This window comes from Candoia aspera, chromosome 1 (assembly GCF_035149785.1).
Source record: "Candoia aspera isolate rCanAsp1 chromosome 1, rCanAsp1.hap2, whole genome shotgun sequence".
NCBI lineage: Eukaryota > Metazoa > Chordata > Lepidosauria > Squamata > Boidae > Candoia > Candoia aspera.
Window position 1 is genome coordinate 205,221,167 of NC_086153.1, and position 21,136 is coordinate 205,242,302.

Sequence of the window (21,136 nt, forward strand, 5' to 3'; positions counted from 1 at the left end):
CAGTTCAAGACCAAAACTTCTTTCTGAGTTTGGACACCTTCTGTAAGACTTCTGTTTTTCTATGCTTATTTCCATCTTCAATACCTTTACAGATATCATTGTAAAACAACTTCTTGTCTCTCCTAACAGCTTTCTAAAATTTGTTAGGCTCCTTCCTGATATCTCTCCTTCCTGGTTTTGGCTTCTCTTCTAGGCAATTTCTACCATCTGTTTTGACATCCAGTTTACCCTCTTCTTACTGTCTTCCATTTCTTGATCTTTGGCAGTCTCTTTTCACATTCATCTTTAATTTTTTTCACTCCATATTTCATCTAGTTCCCTGTCATTGAGATTGAGGACTTGACTGATTCCTGGTATTCTCCTTGCAAATGGTGGGTATATACGTAAGACCATATTGTGGAAACTAACTGGCTTTATTCTTACATTTAGCCTGACTCGAAACTTCCACATGAACAATTCTTGCTCTGTTCCAAATCAGTTCCTGGTCATGTCTTTGCTGTTGTAACTGAGTTTTTCCACCTCCTCTACCATTAATATACAGATATGGCCAAAAGTATTGGTACCTTTCCACTTTTCCCCAAAGAATCCCAATTTGCCACGAAATAAGTTGAAACTGACACAAGTAAATGACATCCCCCATTCTTTATCCCATAGTCCACAGAGCAGGCATTTTGCTTTTGATGTATGACAACATATTCTTGTAAATAATAAAACAAATGAAAGTGGCATGAATGTAATTATTGGTAGCCTTAGAAGACATTTATTTATTTTCTATCCTGCCTTTATTATTTTTATAAATAGCTCAAGGTGGCGAACATGCCTAATACTCCTTCCTCCTTCTATTTTCCCCACAACAACCCTGTGAGGTGAATTGGGCTGAGCGCGCACAACTGGATTTTAGTGGTCTCTCAAGCAAGCTATTTACTTTAATTGGTATTACAGGTGTCTTCAATCTCATAATCAGTCACTCAGCCTATTTGAATGGAAAAAAGTACTCACTCAGTTGTTTTGTGTCATTGTGTATAACATAATAAACATGGACAAGAGAAAGAAAAACCCAGTACTGTCTGAAGAAGAAGGTAATACCCAAGCATGGTAAAGGCTACAAAACCATATCCAAAGAGCTTCATGTTCCTGTGACCATGATTGCTAATATTATCAAGAAGTTTAAGTCCTTAGTCAACCTCCCTGGATGTGGCTGTAAGAGGAAATTTGACCCAAGATTGAACAGAAGTATAGTTCGAATGGTAGAGAAAGAACCACCATTATTTGGAAAACTTGAAAACAGATCCTGGCTAACCTCTAGATCAAGGTACAGTATCAAGCCGCACCATCCATCGCTGTCTGACTGAACGTGGCATCCATGGTAGAAGACCAAGGAAGACCCCACTTCTGAAAGACAGACACAAAAAAATCCAGAGTGGAATTTTTTAAAATGCACGTGGACATGCCACAGTCCTTTTGGGAGAATGTCCTTTGGACAGATGAAACAAAATTAGAGTGTTTTGGTAAGTCACAGCCGCTGTATGTTCAAAGAAAAAAAATGCTTTTAAAGAAAAGAACATCATCCCTACATGGAGGAGGCTCCCTAATGATATGGGGTTGCTTTTGCTGCCTCTGGCACCAGGTCCCTCAAATCTGTGCAGGGCACAATGAAATCAGAAGATTATCAAGGCATTCTGGTGTGAAACATAATGCCCAGTGTTAGAAAGCAGTGACAGATCCTCCAGTTGAATAATGACCCAAAACATACAGTGTATCTAAGAAAACCCAAGTTAACTGGAGCAGTTTGCTCAAGGAGAGTGGGACAAATTGCCAGTTCAAAAGTAAAGTAGTTTTATTCAGAGCTACAGAAAGCTCTTGATTATAGGTACTGTCTCCAAAGAGTGTGGTATGAAATATTTTTGGGGGTATCAATAATTGTGTCCATGCCATTTGCATAATTGTTTTTCTTATACAATTTGTTTCACTTTTTCTAATAATCTGGCCCTCTTGCTTCGTTCCAGGTGGCCTTCAAAAGCTTTTTCATGCCTTTTTTGGAGAAAACAGATTCCTGAGCAAATAAGTCACAGCAATTTCAAAAGAATAATTTGCACAACTACATGTGTACAGACAGCCAAAATCTCTGAGCACATCTGTAGTAAAATTGTCACCACATTTTCCCCACAATACATCACAATTCAATCGAGGGCCTATTCCTATTAGAGTAAATATCTGTTCATCTGAACTTGGTTTTGAAGGCCTTTGAGGCCAAACGTATCTCCCTGAGGAGGTAATCCAAAAGATCCAGTAATCTGTCACTGGGGGAACGAAAATGAACAACTCGTCAAACAGTGTATTATTTCTTAGATTATATATTCCAGTTCAATAGCTTTAAATGGCAAGTTTTTTTTTCAATTTGGTTTGGTAAAGAATAGACAGAATGTAACTAACTCTGTAGCTCACAAGCATTTTATCTGCCATATTCCATACTAAGTACAGTTTCCATTTTCAACAATCTAACTTAAATGTAATAAAGGGATCTGACACTGCAGCTAGGTATCTATGACCGAGGTAAACTAGTTAAAATTCTCCTAGAAATCAACTATCTTTATGTTATTGGGTAATGTCAAGTCCAGGAAAATTTCTAGATTGTATACCTGGTTCTAACTTTGTTTTTTGAATTTATATCCTGCTTCTCTGCCAAAGAATGGTACTCAAGGTACCTAGAAATAAAGTGGAGGGTGGGGATGGGGAGATATTGCCAAAAGTTATTTCATGAAATTAACAAATCCCAGCCAGAAACATTAATGTTCTGAAGTACACACAGTGGGTCTTAGTTCTTCAAGCAGTTTTCAATATACTATGGCTGCAAAGGCTGAAAAGTATACAAATTTTAAGTATAAAACTGTGTAAAGCAAAATCCATTTAGGATTCAGTAAAAATTATGGCACAAAACCTGGGCATATCTGTAAAAAATAATGCAATGTGATCACAGTAAGCTTTTGTGTCATTCAAGGGATGACTGATTAGGCCTTTACAAAGTAAACCCCTAACCATGAGAAAGCTTTGCTAGCTGACATTAAGCAGATGCAGTGGGAGTGGATAGAAAATCTTTTATCACTGTCAGCATTACCAAAGAGTAGGGCCTTTTAAGGCAATATACAAGTCATTTCTCTCTAAACTATGCAGTAAGCTGATACTGCATAATAAATCTGACAAATTTTAAATAGCCATCTTTGGGGGGAGGAAAGGATATGTAAATGTTAAAAATTCATTCCAGTTATTTCTGTTATCTGCAATTGCCCCATCTCCTGAATGCACTAGAGACTATATATCATGCACCAGCACCATTATACAATAAATTAAGATTACAATGATATTGAATTCAAATAAGACAAAATTTAATGAATATAGAAATTTACTCGCTTCAGATAGGATTTCAACTTTCTTAAGATCAGGTACCAACTATACCAGAATGTATCTGGATCAAGTTGCACTCTTGGATATTTAGGCAAGCAATGATTATGGCTAAACATTTTATCCATCCACCAATGTATAATCTCATAAAGACAAACTGGACACCCAAAGAGGCCACTCCCACCCATTACCTCCCAATGGACTAAACATTTTCAAATAATCTCTTCCTGAAATATCACCTTGGCTTCCTGTAGCTTTCCAGAAGATCAGGAAGCTTGGTTGCTACTTCTATCCCCTCAAATATTGCCCATCCCAATCTAAACAAATTGGAGGTACACAAACAAGTCCTGATAAAATACATACTTTAATGGCAATGCATTCTTAAAAAGCTGCATTTACATTTACATTTGTAGCATTTCAGTGGATGGTGAATCAGCAACATTTTCTAACTATCGTTAACTTAGTAATATCCAATTCAGCCTGCTTCATTTGTGCCACCACCAAGACAATAAATTTCAGTTTTAATGCAATAGAAGGAAATAATCTAATATGTGGAGATCATTTTAATTTTACCAAATTGATTTGTTAAATTTAAATTTATAAATTTATAAATTTTATACTTTCAAAAAAAATTGTAATTTTATTTTTTAAATTATGTATTACTATAATATACTATAACAATAATATACTATAGTACTATACTATATATTATAGTACTACCACACTATTACTGTATATTGCTCTAGTATCATTCCATATGTCCTGATTACCACTTATGTCCAGAATCCAAATACCTTAATGGCAAATTCCATCCAAATAAGCTAATCAGAATGGTTTTGTAAAGAGATTTTTCCTCATGTTTTTGTCATTCAGAGTATGGGGTGAAAGGCATGTAGGTTACAATTTCTTCAGTTACAGAACTCATTTGCTGGTAAGCTCTCCTGAAAAAGCCTGTATAAAAAACTGATAGTAATCTTTTTTTTCCAAGGCACAAGGATGAGCTATAATTTTAATAATGCTTTGCTATGCTATGCTATTATGACAGTGCTGTCTACAGTTTTTGATGTATCATGTGATTTATATTGCTCATTGCTCTGGACACACTTAAATTGGTAGAGGCTTTCTTATAGAGATTAAAATAAAAGTTGAGAGTAATTTTAAAAAATAAGTTCATGAAGCAGAACTTAGCTTGGTCAAATATATAAATTGGCATAGGGAGGAGTGCCTTCAAGACAGCATCCTCAAACTAGAGTTGACCCATCTGATACTGAAGAAACTCTTAGTAGTGCCCCACTTTCAGGAGGGGGCTGAGGCTCAGAGGAAGTTTTTCCATGATGACTTCAATCCTCAAGAATGGCCTCCCAGAAGAGGTGAGTGTCGTAAGTACTGATGGTGAGCAGAAGGGGGCCCCTATCTAAGGGGAAAAGCGCTTGTGTAGTTTAGAGGCTTTGAACCTTCCTTCAAAGAAACTCAGAGCAGACCCGTCTTGAGTTTTGGGTTTATCTGTGTGGGTTTCCCATGGTCTTTCAGTTTGGGAGGATTTTCTGTCTACTAGAGGACGACAATAAGCACTAGAGACCGAGATACTGTTTCAGCTTGGTTCTTTGCTCTAAGATAGGACAGTGAGACTGGCTCCATCATTAATAGCTTTCAGAAAGTAGTTAAAACCAAGTTATTCTGAAGGGATTGGGGGTGATCTGTGACATCACTGGGGTTATGCTTTGTAATTTTAATTTAACTTAATTTTAATTTCAAGTTACTGTGAACACTTAATTGTTGTATTTTGTCATGAATCATCAAGACTTATTAAATGTGGCAGTAGAAGCCTGTTCATCCTGTATGTTCAAGTTATGAATCAAGAGCCTCTATCAAAGAGCCAGAAGAAAGCATTTTTAAAGCAAGTGTTTCAAACAGCCTTCAACCACTTCTTTCATGCCTTTCTCTGTCAGTACATGAGAACATAACTTCCCCTCCTGCTTGGACTTGAAAGAGATGAAACTCTAAAAGCTTCTGAAGCTCAGTTCAGCCACAAGTAAGACCTTCATCCACCTAGTTCCAACCGAAGAAGCAACTATATGTGACTGCATGGTAGGTGAGAGGATTTCCCTGGAAATTTGTTCACTGCATAAACAACTACCATCCTTTTCCTCCAATTCTAGAGGTGAAAATGGGACTTATTTCTGAGCAGACACATAGGTGAGATTGCAGTGAAGGGAAGGCATAGCTTCTTGTCACCAAGAATTGTTTACTGCTAATCATGCCAGCCAAAACATGCAGATTTCCAATTATGATTCAAAGTAGAACATAAACACTTGGGATTTTAGGCTGAGGCAGAGGCTAGCAAAGTCATCTCGGGCACTGGGATCTAGCCTTGTTTCAAAGATTTATCCTATGAGTCACTAATAAAATCAAGCATAAAGCACACCTGGAATTTTTGTACATTTAATTTTTCCTCACAGGTCTTCAACAACTTCAAGGGTGAAATCTACAAAATTATATTCCTCTACACAAACACTGCTTTCATCCAATAAGTAAACTGCTTTACTCAGTAAGCATTAGCATCTCTAGAAAATGTTGTGCCATTTGTTGTCTCTCTACATGAGTTGTAATTTGCAGATCGAGATATTAGCTATTTATACAGTAAAATCTTTTTAGTTATAAATTAACAAACTTTAATTGGAAAACAAAGTTACATGTTTTATATGACCACTGGGAAACTTGATTCTTAAACTAACTGCTATAGTTCATGATGAAGCCATTCAGAATATCCTTGCTTTAAATCAATCTGTCCAGAAACTCTAACAGCTCCTCCATCGAGCAATGCTATTCAGAGGTTGCAGGTGATTTACTAGCTAATATATTTGTAAATGCTGGAGTTCTGAATGATACCATGCAGCCAAATCTGTAGTTCATAACTTTGTTTTTCATCCTAAGGCAATCTGCTATGAAAATAGGTAGATTGGTTTGGAAAGGATGGACTCCCCCCCCCACATATTCCAGAAAAGTGTATATAGATTATTTCTGAAACCAATTTTACCTATGCACTCTACTTCATACATAATTTACCATGTCATTCTATTGTACCTTAGTTGTACAATACGTTTTAATGTGAAGCAATAAACAGCTAGCTTCCATAATTAGAAAACTAGACTGGACTTATAAGAATTGGGCCTATTTAAAACTTCGAAATACAACACAACTATGTTACAGTCTATGCTCATAATACCTTAGAACTGAGTCCACAACTATTTATCAAACGAAGATTCAGTTCTGAGATCATGCCAAATCTTTAGGCTTCTAAAAATACAACAGGTTTAGACCTGCTTTTATTATCTATTCTTTCAAGGTTCATATTACTATGTTTACTAATATATCCAATGTGTAATAGGTTTTGCAGAAGGAAGGCTGTACAAGGTGACTGTAAACTTTCTTCAAACTATTGTTCTGAATTGTAGGTAAACAAACGATTGTAAGATTTTTTTAAAAAAATTCATATTTGGCACTATGTCAAACTAAGTTTCTAGCAAAACTTGAAATATCTAATTAAACAATTGATTTAAATGTTGGTTTTCTAAAGTTAAACAAAGGGCAAAAATGTTACTGTTGGTGCACATTATAAATATGATACAGTAGGACAGCTACTGTATTACCTGCCAATATTAAATATTTTGTTCTCAATAGCACAAACATATTTTCATTTCAGTGAGGTAACTCTGGGAGAAGTATCCCTAGTTTTTGTAAAATGTCTAAGAACTTAATAAGTAACCCAGCATAACAACTTGTATTTACACAAGCAGCCAAAGTACAATATATATTTTTGTAGTTGTTACTCTTAATATTCTATTAAAAAAGAGAGAACATAAAAAACAGGCGACCTGCATTGACTAGAAATTTTATGCTACTTAGTAACAGCAATTATTTTAGTTGAAGTTGTGATAGCAAATACTTAGAACGTATGGACACTCAGAAAAGATACGTTCAAAACTTGTACACCAATCTTATTAATGTAATTGTCATTTCAGTTATTTACAGTGCCTTGATTTAACTCACTCTGTGTATGCTTAGATTAGGTTTGTACAGAACTATTAAGTATTCATTAACCTACAGCATTATCTTATGCTTCTGTTCTCAGAAAAAAGTTATATTGCCCCCAGTGGGATTTACTCCCACAGTAGTATAACAACTACTAAAGAGCAGATAAGGTATTAGTAAGCAAAGTACTTTATTATGGTCTTAGATCAAAACATTAGCTGTATTTATACCAGGGAGGGATGCACAGAGGGTAATAATGACATATTGTTTTATGACCTCTCTTCTTGGTTCATAAGCCTTCAGGTTTGTAATAGTATATTTTGTAGGTGTGCACACTTTGAAAATTATTTGGAAGAAGTCCTTCGACTCTTACAAGAAACACATCCCTTTGTTATTCATTAAAGCAGGCCACCTTTTTTCATACCTCTGTATAAGCCTAAAAAAGATGTTAAGCTTTAAGAAGTCCACTTAGAATGTATCCACAACAATTTTTCAGACTTGCTCAGAAACCTGAAAAAGTTAAGACCTCTTTAATGAATAGCAGAGATGTGCTTGCAAGAAATTTGAAGTCTACATAATGTTACTACATGAAGCAAGCCCACTTGTTCCTTGTATTTAAGAGATCTAGGCCCAATCATACATAAATTTAGCATAACTTAAATTGTTCTGCCCCATTTGTCACAACTCTTCTAATTACCTTATTTGGACCTAGAGACTGGATGTGGGTACATTGAATGGCTTGGCACTGCAGTTAGTAGAAAGTAGAAAAACTACTTCTGGGACTGAATCTTGTTCCTGAAATTGTAGAAAGCTTTTGGCCTTTCAGGTGCCTAGCCCACTAAGGGTCAGAGGTAGACAACTTCTCCCCCCCACTAAACTGGAGTTGATAGTCTCATTTATTTATTTAAAATGTTAATCCAGCCCTAAGTAAGAATGCTTCTGTAGATCATCCAGAGACTCTAGAATGAACTGCTAAAGCATGCTGTCTTGCAATATTCCACTGTGTTTAATGTACAGTAGCCCACTTATGCTGTTCTGCTTCAAAATTACTACTCTACGCTGAAACCCATAACAACAATAAATATGGAAAGTTTTCTTTTAATTTGATATATTTTAGTTACTACTTTCACAAAAAGTCCTATCAATTTCAACAGCAGCACAATTAATCATCTTAATCTACATAGAAAACAAAGCTAACCCACAAAATTAACATGTACCCATTGAATTCTTAAGAACTGAGAACGACAGTTTACCAATGTAGCTTGCACATAAGCTATCCCTGTGCAGTCTCACCCAACAACTTCATGTGGATGGAAGGGTACAAGATAAAATTTTATGGAAGCTATAAACCAGACTCCAAAATCAAGTCTCTGTGTCTCAACACTCTCTTCTACCATGTAGCGAGATAAAGGAACAAGCCACTCAAGGACAGTGTCCAATAACCCCACAGCAAGGCATCCCAGAAGCATGCTATCAAATGCAAAAGGCTTAGTGTCTTCTAAGGCAAATAACATATATGGGCAAAGAATAAAGGTAAATCACTTCAGATAATCAGTTTGATCTGATAAGACCTGAAGCTATATTTAGGCATTCATTCAACAGACTGAACCAATGATCCTGCATTTCTTGAAAATAGCAACAGTAATTAGCATCAACATGGTAACTAAGACCATGCAGCATTTCAGATTTAATTTCCAAAAGGCACTTGGAAGTGTGGGTTAGTGCCTGATTGCAACAGCTTAAGATGGCTGTACTGAGGAAATAAAACAGATTCACGCTCCCATATACTCTGAAGACCTTTTTGGAGACTGAATGAAAAGTGTTGTACAGCTCTAATAGTGACACAGCAGTTAATGATGACAAATTATCTGAAATAGATACATAAGGAAAAGAAAGACCTAGGGGCACTGCATTATCTGTACTGAATTAAAAAGAAAAATTACTCCAAATAACCCTCTAAGTTGTGCTGTGTCATACACAGCTGTAAACTAAAGCCACAAGCCAGATTTTCTTGTTTAACTGAGTTCTCACAACTCCTACCTACTACCATATTTCAGAGATATCAGTTAAGAAAAAGTCAAGAATTATACAGTACTAAAAAGTTTGGAGTTGAATAGTCTGGATCGCATGAAATAGCCCAAAACTAAAATGTTTCATAACATCTATCAAAGATTCTGGAAGGGTCAGAGGCCGAAATGCTGGAAGAGGAATTAAGGTTGATGCTGCCCTTATGGCAGATGTTTCCACAATACTATTAACATTATACAAATCCACCCGACTTAATAGCAAATAATTTGTAGGGTTTTTGCCATATGCCACATATAGCATGTTCTATCAAGCTATATTTCTCCCCCAGAGTCAATTATAGCAATTAAATTACAATGGAAATACCATAAAATTTCAATCAATGGATTTTGTTTATTAATTAGGCTTATATATTACTCCAATCATAACCAAGTCATTGTTTTTTTTTATTAAGAACTATATCAACTGTCATACTTGTTAATGTGTGACTGGACATAATACTGTCATTTAAATGTAATGAGACTTCTCAATTACATCATAGCAATAGATTTTTAACCCCAACGAATACCTGTATTTGATGTGAAAAAATTTCAAGTAACATCTCATGTGCAAATTAAAAATCTAGCAAGTCTGATTTTTTTTAAAAAAATCACTAAGTCCCAGCCCTATAAAAGTGAAGCTCACAGGGAAATATGTATAGGATTGTTAGCTAATTCAAACTTCTAAAATCTTCCAGATTTATTCCCCAAACAATTGTATGTTGTCTAGCAGTTTCTGGGGAAAATGCATCTGAGGAAAGCAAGCGTAACTCAAACACATCTTGACAGTAACAGCTTTTGGCAATGACCAACCTAAGAAATATACAGCTACCTTTCTTGCCTGAAAGAATAGATTTCAAGACTAGGTCTAGATTCTGTGATGACCTTATGCATCCTTAAAAAACCACAGATCTCTCTCAGAATAATTTTATATAGTTTCTCCAAAATCATAATTGGGGCCTTTGAAAGGACTTAACAGTTATCTGCTGCCAGATTACTTCCTTATTATATCAGCTTTTTATAGTAATTTGGAAAAGGCAGACATCTTTAACACAAGAATTTCCTCAAAGAAGGTAGATAGATGTTACTAAAACTCAAGAATTTCAGTGAAAATATGCAAAACTATTTATATTTGTTTGTATTTCAGTAACAGTTATTTAGCCAGCATAATTACCAGTGATAATGTTCATTACTCAGACAATTAAAAATATATATCTGAATCCCAAATCTGTAGAAGCAAATGTAGTATCATCGAGGCTTTCTTGAAAGATCAAATGTAGTAATACTTACTTCATACGTATCTCACACCCTCTAAAATCCAATCAATATACTGATAGACACAGAAAAGGAGAAGCTATTCCAGCTATAAACAATCAGTTTTATTGCTTTGTAACTAAAGATACTTCATTGTCTTTGAAATCAGCATATTTTGAGCAGTAAAACATTCAAAAGTGCTACTGGAAAAAAAAATCAAAGCAGCATTACTTGGCACTTGCTTTATTATAGTTGAACACCATCAAATGTATCACAATCCTTTATCTTAGTTGTTCATGATAACAGGAGGAAGAAAAAACGGGTAAGCACAATACAAATATACTGTTTATTCTTCCTAAATGCATACAAATAATAGCTCAGTTAATATGAATTTGACAGTTTGTGTTCATCAACTTCAAGGAGTTGTAAGGAGATCCTACAATTAACAACTACCATTAGGTATACTTTTAAAGTTCATGACAACTATGGCCAAGTAACCTATGCTCTAGGGCTTCTGATATAAATCTTAATTACTGACAAAGTACACAAATAGCTTTAATAAATATTCCAAGGAGAGGGGAAAAAAGGCTTCTATCTGCTTTATTCTCTTAGCTTGATCAGTTTGACTTGACTGAAACATTATATGAATTCATATACCCAACTACTGTTTCTGTAGCAACAGTGCATTCTTTACCCACTATGTCATATCAAGACTATACAACATACTGGAAGAAGCAGTTGGTTTTCTTGTAAGATTTTTTCTATACACAAGACATTCTCAGGAATGTTTCTCTAACTTGAAATGTAAATAGATTATCTGCCAAAGCAATTTAGTGTCTAAAGGGTTATATATAAAGAAGTTGTTAGAAGCTTTAACAACTGATATTCTGTAAAACAAAACAAAACTTAGGTTATAAATAAGAGTGACTTGATTACCTATGGAATTTTACAAAAAGTTTTATTCTTATATATTTCAAGCCAACAAACAATTACAACATTTTAAAGAAACAACTCTACATTAGATGAGTTTGTTTAGAAACAGGCAATCTTCTGAAATTAAAGCTAGCTACACAATGTGCAATTGTTACCTTATGCTGTCACTACTCCCAATACTTTCCCCTTATTTTCAGATTTGCCCACTGTAAATGAGCATTCTATAGCTTTTCAACAGTTTCTCAATATGCAAATGTTTTCAGTAACTGACTTGCAAAGTACTGCAAGTTTTCCTAAGTTAACTGTAAAAATATAACCCACAGTGATAATTATTCTTATAGTGATTTTTCAAGCTCACTTTGCTTTCTGAAAATTATATTTACTCAAAAGTAAATCCTATTTACTAGATTCTCCAAGCTTTCTAAGCCATGTCATTTGTTTCTGATTTGGGAATATATGTGAAATTCATGAAGTTGTTAACCAGACTATGGCTTATTCACTGAACTATGATAATAAAAATCCCAGTTTAGCAAAATGTTTGAACTTAACCTATTGTGGCATGAGACTAACTTTCCATCAATGCTTAAAACTTGGAAGCAGGGCACAATGATTTTTTTCTTTGTATTTATAAAACCTGAATGACCTCCATTACTACAGCAACACACTTAATACAACAGGGAAAGAGAAATTCTAGAAAACAAATAAAGCTGGAGAAAATACAGAGAATGTCCTAGGAGCTTATTTAAAAGGTATTTTTCTATAGAAGTTTTCAATTTCCATTTCTGCAAAAATGAAAAAAAAAATTAAAATATAGCAAGGAATTTAATATGTTTGCCTAAAGTTGTTTCCTTAGAAGAGGTCTGGGACACATTCACCAAGCTTACTAAATACTAAAAGTATTTACACTCTGCAACTTTATAATCACTAATGTATGACTTTTCTTATGAGTTATAAAACCTTGTAGGCAATCTGATATTTATTATCTTTAAAATGTCATCTGTCATAGTTAATATTTTTTACTACCAATCTTTTAGAAGTTAAAATTGCTGTCTTGAACTGTTTATCAATAGTTAAAACACATTTTAAGAATAGATCTTGACTGAAATCAATAAAATGGATACATATATAAGCAAGAAAGCACACAGGACATGCATCTCAAATCTGATTGTTTTGTATTTTTATTGAAAAAGCAATGGATGAAACTGAGTATCTTAAGCGATATTTTACTGGAAAGCTAAAATGGTTACAAGTTTACTAGTATAAAAGGGTTACATGTTTACCAGTATCAAAGCTACGAGTATCACTTATATAAAATCCATTATAACTTCGACAGAATTATTACCCAAAACCAAGATTAGCGATTCTTCTCTCTTTAAGCAAACTTCAACCTGTCCAATCTCTCATAGAGATCGCCATTTCACAGCAGTCAGCCCACACAGAACAGATCAATAACATTACAGACACAAGACTAGACTGCATCCATTTAATAACCACAAGAAAAGTGTACCATTCAGCAGAATCTTACACATAGCTCTCACTAGCAGATATGCAACAACTAGGTGCATCAATTCATTTATTATTTTCAATTAACTCAGAACTGTTCTGGTAAATTAAACAAAATAGAACATACTACATTTTAAACAACGAAGGGAAAACCCAGGGAGATCATATCCCTGTACCAGAAAACAGTAAGTCTAACAACTAGTTGCTGTCCAGAAAAGTACTTCCCTATGACCACAAATTGGTTTAAAATGCAGATTTTCTGCTGCAAAACTCAGGGTTTATTACAATATGCACTCCTCAATATTAAGAGGCTTTGAAAAAATTCTAAACCCAAATGAAACTATATTCTAACAATACACTTTTTCATACCTCATTTAAAAATCCTATAAATATAAAAAAGTTGACCTCTTTTAATTACTATAAACCTGGAAATATTTTGGCTTTATTGTATAATCTTCCAAATTACTAGCTTGCAGTGGTGACTTACAAAACATGTTTCAATTTACTTTACTTGAAGTAGTCTTGTAATACTTCATTGAATTACTTGTAATATTTCAACACCACCACTAGTTATTACTTTTGTGGAATGTATTAAGTAAATATGTAAATCTGCATTTCAATCTAGTTAGACTGTTATGAAATAAAACAGATATTTAAAATGAGGATTAATAGGGAAAAAACATATACTTGCCTGAAGAACAAGATATAAGAAAAACAGCAAACACCAGCTTTGTAGCAGCTCCCATTTTCCAAATAGTTAGACTCAGTAAGAAAAAGATGCTATATCCAGCTTCTGGGATCTTTCAAACATGAAAATCTGTCCTTCACCTCCTTAAAGTGATCTATAATAATGTATTTGGAAAATAATGCATCCATAAGAATGAAATCCAGCTTCTATAATATCAGTCTCTCTAGCTCTTTTTCAATATACCCTCCAGTACAGTGATGTATGTATTTGGAAACACGCACATCATTTGGCTTCTGTACTAACAATGGCAAAAAATCCAATTCATAACAGCATGTTAACTATCCAGTTTAAAAGATAAACAATGAAGTAGTTGAATGTTAAACTAATAATTGTCCTGCAGCGAAATATATTTTCTTCAGTTTGAAATCGTATTTCCCATGAGTCCTGGAAACAGGCAAGATGCACAAATATTAGTAAACAATACTTCTGTCTTCATGCTTCTTTTACACAATATAGTGTCTGGATAAGAAATACTTCCATTTTAGTTTCAAGTGTCAACATAAATATGCCTTCAGTGGAACAAACAACAGGAAACCAATCCATTAATTTGAAAAATCTTAAGAAATTTGTGAAACACTGGTCTTTCCTATTACAAATGCTGAGAGCAAACAAGAGGGCAGAAATAAGAGGTAATCCGTCCTCCGTGGAACCACAGATCTAAGGAAGGCGTGGAGAGTCCTTATCTAGAAGAGGAGAGATGCATAGTTCCACTTGTTTATTCAATCCCTTTTTGTTTCACGATCTTTTCTCATTTGACCAAGAGATTTCAGACACTCCCCAACTGTTAAAAGAACTCCCCCATCCCATCCAAGTGCCCGGGCTATAGTGAAAACACCTTTCTATTTGGTACTTAAAATCACATGAAAAGGATGAGGGTGACAAGGCAATGTTGTTTCCAGCTGTTAAAAGGTGAAATGTTTTTCTCCATGATTCTAAAAATACATTTAAAAAAAAGACTCAAGAGGCTTCCGAGAGGTTTCCTGAAGTAGTCGTCTAAAAGGTCTCAAATATGGGTGAAGTAGAGGAAGCGATGCTCTATAACCACGGAGATCAAAGACGAGTACATCGGTCTTTTTGAGTGGCCAGGTAAGATCTTCTCTCCTTGATCAATAAAACCCTCCTCAAGCTCGTCGACCCATGCGTCCGCGTGCACTTCTTTTTTGGCCCTCCGCTCTAAACCTTCACGGGCTCACCATTTCCCACCAAGTCCACTTCGACCGGTTTAGAGGCAGGCGGATTTTTCGTACGCGGTCCAACTTGGCTTTTGTTTGCTTCTCCTCCCTCTTTTTCCTTCTCCTTTTCCTCCTCCTCCCTTTTCTTCACACCCGCAGCGAGTGGATGAGAATGGGGCGGGCGAGGGCACGGAGCCTGGTCAATCCTTGCTCGCCTTTTTCTCTCCTCTTGTGCCTCCCATACAGCGCAGACCAGACGAGCCTGTGAAGAGACAGCAAGGGAAGGCAGGCAGGAAAGCGGGCGAGGAGCCCCTCGCCTTTCTTCTCTTCCTAACTCTTCCTCCCAGACTGCGAAAAGCCTGCTGCTCCTGGGTCCAACCCCCTGGTCTCCTGGCTGGCGGCAGCGGCGGCGAAAAGGCGGCTAAGCCCAACTTTGTGCTCTAGGTAGCGAAGTTGAGGAGCCGACGAAGAGGAGGAGGAAGGGCCCTGCCGAGATTTTCCCTCGGGGCGGCGTCGGAAGCAGAAGAACAGAAGAAGGGGGAAAGAACCGGTTTTATCGCCCCCCAGGCCCGGCTGGTAGCGCTGAATAGCCCTCCGTACCTTGCTGCGCCCCTGTGGTAATTTCATAGCTACCCATTCACTTGCGTGGTGGAGAGAACGGACCCAAGATGGCGGCGCCCGAGCGATTGTTTTTGTTTCCTCTCCACCTCCCTTTTTTAATCTCCCCCTCCCCCAACAGCTCCCTGCTAGCGCACGCGCGGACCCACTCCCCCGTCCGCTAATCTTAACCGCTGCCTCTCCAGGGGCGTGCGCGCCTGTGGGCCGGGCTTTCTCTTGATTGGCAGTTCACACTAGCCATTTGGAACAAGGAAAGGCGAACTCAGGCCGAATGGGTGGGGTTTCGCTCCCGCCCTTCTCGCGACTCGCGGGGTTCGGTGGCGGGTTTCTCCTGTTGTACGTTCCAGGTGTGGTGGAAGGGAGAGTTGAGTGCATAGCTGAGCTGTTCGGTTTTCTGCGCAGTGTAAACGTGACTTGAACTCCTATTTTGGGGGACTTAGATCTTTTCCCCAGGGCAACACGGCGTCTGAATCGGGGCATGCATGTTTTAGCCTTAAGGCGCAGAGCTAGCGCTCTTAAAGGTGTATATATATAGGATTTTAGTCTTGGGGCGGGCGGTATCAGGTGAAGGTGGAAATTTTTCCTGACACTTCCTTAGAAGTAAACCATATTGAGTTCCGTGGGAATTACTTCCGAGGACGCATGTTTCGGGTAGCTTGAGAGGTCGAATTTTGGGTTTCTCATACTTGGGATAAGTCGTCCCCAACTTCAGGGCTGTTGTCTTTTCAACCGAGAAATTGAGAACCGTTGGTCGTTCAATGCTACTTCATTTGGCTAAATTAACTGGAAGTGAAAACATGCTTGTCTGCTTAAATTATTTTAATTATGAAATATGGGTGTTTAAAAAATACTGAATACTCTCAGGATCCTGATTTGGAGATAATTTGTTTTGTCCCAGCAGAACTTTTTGGGGGTGGGGCAGTGCTGAGAGTGATTGAAATTTTACGCAACAGTTCTGTCCTCCTTTTAAAAATCGACATTACAACATGAATGGATAGTAGTTGTACCTTTTGGACACAGTCACAACTTTTATTCCTATTAGGTGCTTAAATCTGCTTGCAAAGGAAAAGTTTGTTCTGTTTCAGCATTCCTTAACTCCAGAATAAATATACAGGGTTGAGGGTTTTCTGCAACTATATTGATGCAAGTGTTGCAGTATGAGTGCCCTACTTACTTCAAGTTATTATGAAGGCCCCTGACCTGTGCAGATGATGATGATGATTCCTCCTTAACCTGTATCCTATCAGAGTTGTAATATAGCAGTCTTTATTGTGCAACTTTCATAAATAAAGGTGTATTTATGTTACACTTTTCACTAGGCGAAATAAGATTATAAATTATAGCACAATTACTTGTCAGTGATTTTTTTTAACTCATTGAGACTGAATAAATACACCCAGGAGTTCATTACTTGAAAATATGCCCATTAAATTAGAATAATTATGTTAAACCATAATAGTTGGAGGGATTGGACTGTAACTTTCTGCTATAGAAAGAAGTTCAATAACTCTGTATAGAAAAGCATTTTAGGTGCTTCAAAAAGATGATAATCTGTTACCAAACATTTGTTTGTGCTTGGTGTGCAATTACATGTATAAAACAGAGTTTGCTCTAATCTTTCATTTGAAATCTGTTCATTAACTTGCTTATATGATTAAGAATCAGGATGCAGTCTTCCCAGAAAGTATATGCTGTGAAGTCATTCACTATTACATGCATTAAATCTATTTTTTCTTTTTGCTTTGAATTAAGACAGAAATAATAGCTTTTCCCCTAGTAACCATAATTCAATCATTCTTAAACTGTTTTTTTAACAACAACAAAAGGAAGTGATGGTGGAAAAGCAGAAAAACGTTACAGAACAAGATTTTTTCTGTCTGATTAGCAATGTCATACTTTTAAGATTAAAAGAAGTACTCTCTTAGCCTCCTTTTAGTGTTCTGTGTCATTGTAGATCATATATCTATATTGTCATAGCAGGGTAGTATATCTTGGGGAGAACCTCAACAAATAGAAATAAATCACAGGACAGAAGTTTTCATTCTGAATATAAAGGGGCCTGAGATGTTATGCAATCTTAAGACAGGGCTAAATGTATGATCCTACAGTCTTTCATAAATTAAATGACCTTCTGGCAAATGACATCTGAACTGGGCTTTTAAAGCTGTGCATGAGCATTTGAACTCCATTTTACAACTACTCTTAACAAAAGACTCAACTGATATGAAGTCTATATTTCTGGCCACTTTTACATTCTTCTTATCACCAGCTCTGAATATTACAGATAGAAAACAATGGAGAAATCTAAGATTATAGTGTAGTTTTGACAATGGACTAACAGATCCATTCCAAACAAAAAGTGACAGCAAAGACAAGGTTTCCTGAATTTGAAATGTGAACTCCAAAATGCCTTCTTCATATAACAGGAGTTATGAGTTATTTAGATTTTATGTCTCTTCAACTTTGTACTTGTCTTAAAAGTTTGAGTCCTTGTTGAACCTTTTGTTTCTGAGACCATTACTTGAAAAATGATTATGGCCTTTTCCAGCTAAATAATGACAAATGAAAAGTCTATTCCTTCTGCACTTTGCTACAGATGTAGTAAATACTCTGGAAATGTTCTGGTTGATATTAGTCACAACATTAGTTTTGAGGGCTGTATTTTACATGAAGGCATATGGAAACACTACTGAAATTTTAAGTAATGTGAGTTATTCATTGGTTGAATAATGCAAATAATACCAGATGGAACAGCCATTCCATATATGTCTTTTAAACAGCTTTCCATGTGTTTAATTGTAAAGAAGTATCCACACTGAACAGAGTGATGTCCCAACAAATACCTCAAAGACACAACCACATAAAACACTAATTATGAACTGATCTTCCCTTTTCCTGGTGCATTCATTTTTATGATAGAACACACAGTACAGAATTTCAGAGAGTGCACAAGGAAATGAATTTTAATTTAAAAGGCTTTTGACAGTGTTACATGGAAGCTGCAAAACAAGTTTATGCTTGACTATAAAAATATAGCAAAACAGTGGTTTGCTCTGCAACAATGAGGACTTAATCGTGCTACTTTATAGGCATTATGAGAGCCAGTTTGGTGCAGTGGTTAAGGCATCAGGCTAGAAACCAGGAGACTGAGTTCTAGTCCGGCCTTAGACACGAAGCCAGGTGGGTGACCCTGGGCCAGTCACTTTCTCTCAACCCTAGGAAGAAGGTAATGGCAAATCATTTCTGAAAAAGCTTGCCAATAAAACTGCAGGGACTTGTCCAGGCAGTCTCCAAGAATCAGACACGATTGGATGGATAAAAAAAAAAAAGGCGTAGGGTGGGAGCACATGACAAAACATGCACCATGAAGGGAAAATAGCAACTTACATACTTGATTGGACATTGAGGTGCAAGTACGCAAGGGAGAAGTTGTGTTATGATGTCACCAATAATATGTCATTTTGACATCTGCATTTGCTTTGGGTATCTATGCCCTTATGTATCATCAAGAAGTTCCTTTTTCTCCTTTGGAAAAATAATGTTCCTAACTATGACCTTGTGAAAACAGTGAACAGAATCCATCACTGCTCTGTGGTTTTTTTACTGTATGTATATGCTTGCCTCTAAGATATTGGCATGTGCTGAAAGACATAGTAGTTGTTGGTAGTGAGGTACTTATGACAAGAGAAAATGGGTGGCAGCACTAAGGAATATCTCTGAGGAAAAAAGAGCCTACACAAAAAAAGGGAAGCATTGAAAATATATGGAAGATGTTATTATATTAATGTATATTTAGACTTGTCAGAACTGGCTCAAAACAACAAGAACTTTTAAAATGTAAATATTAAGTACTGTACATTTGTTACAATTAAGATAATTTAAACATGATGTTTGTGATAACATTGGCAAACATGTCACAAGAATTCAAACATTAAGAATTTGGGCATGGCAGTCCTGTTTCTCTATCAAACTATTCCAAATTTGAACTGCAACCACATTTCCAAAATCTTTAAAAAAATCTGTTCCTGTTGTTTGCAGTTGGAATTTATTATTGTAGCGTTTGAAGAAGTGTTTGAAGCGTTTGGTAAGGAACTGGGCCAGTGGTAGGAATGTTCCACTGTTTTTTCTTTTTCTTGTTGTAAAGTTGGTCTGCCTTTATGTGTCAGTTCTGGTCTTGCTACAAAAAATTGCTTGAAGGCTTTAAGTTTATTATACTATATAACATTACATCCTACACTTGATCTAGTAAAAATCAAAATGTCAAGCAATTCATAGGCTTTTATCACATTTTATCACTATTAAATCTGTTTTTGGAATGTGCGAATAGAAAATGGAACTTCCATCTTGTTGAGCTGTTTACAGGTCTCTAATCACAAGCACTGGCATCTCATAATAGTACAATAATATTTTATTCCACGATTGTGCTCAGAGCAATCGTACTGATCAAATACTGGCCATTCTTTCTGGACTAAAACATATGTAATAAATTATGAAATTCTGCAATCCCAGGTCTGTCATGTTTAAAAAACTGTACCTTGCCCTTGCTTTCCTTCCTTCCTTTGAATTAGATAATTTGACGTTATGTTATATAGTTATGCAGTTTGGGAAATGATAGGATATACTGAAATACTTTGCTGCCATTTCTGCTGGCCAATTTGGATTGAATTATAAATATTAATTAAGTCTTGTAACACCTTGTTTAACCTACAATCTTTAATATACTTTATCCCAACACTGAAACTCAACTTGTTCTACAAGTTTATATAAAACTGCATCAGGTCCAGCTACTTTTGAATAATCATCACTTTCACCTTTGGGTTAAAATTACAGACAGATTTATCAGTTATTATTAATCCCAGGTATAATTTTTTCCTACCCTAGTATTCTCCAAACATATTGACTTCAACTCCTATACCTTCCAAGCAGCATTGGAGTCCTGGGAGACTGGGATTTGAAGTCCATAAATCTATCATCCTTAGCCTGCATGGCCAGAGCATGGCTCATGCTGGTTAGGAATTATGAGAGTTAAAATCCAATACATTTGGAGGGTAGTATATTGGGGAAGACTCAGCTGCCATACATCATTTTTGCCATACAGTATTTTTGGTCCCTTTAATGTCTGTTTGATATACTATATTAAAAAGAAAAAGTGAAGACGTAATTTTTAAATAATTATAATGTCTTTGAATTATGCTGAAATATATTTATTCTGGACATTAAAAATGCAAAGCATGGCTTTTCACAATTCATTCTTGTAAATAAACTCATTTTTGTGGTTTCTGCCAATATAAAATATATACTCTTCACAAGAGTATTAGATATTTGTGTTGCAGAAACAATATAATTTTATATAAAATAATAATATAAAATTTATATTATTTCAGCAAATTAAAACACGCTCAAATCTATTTTAA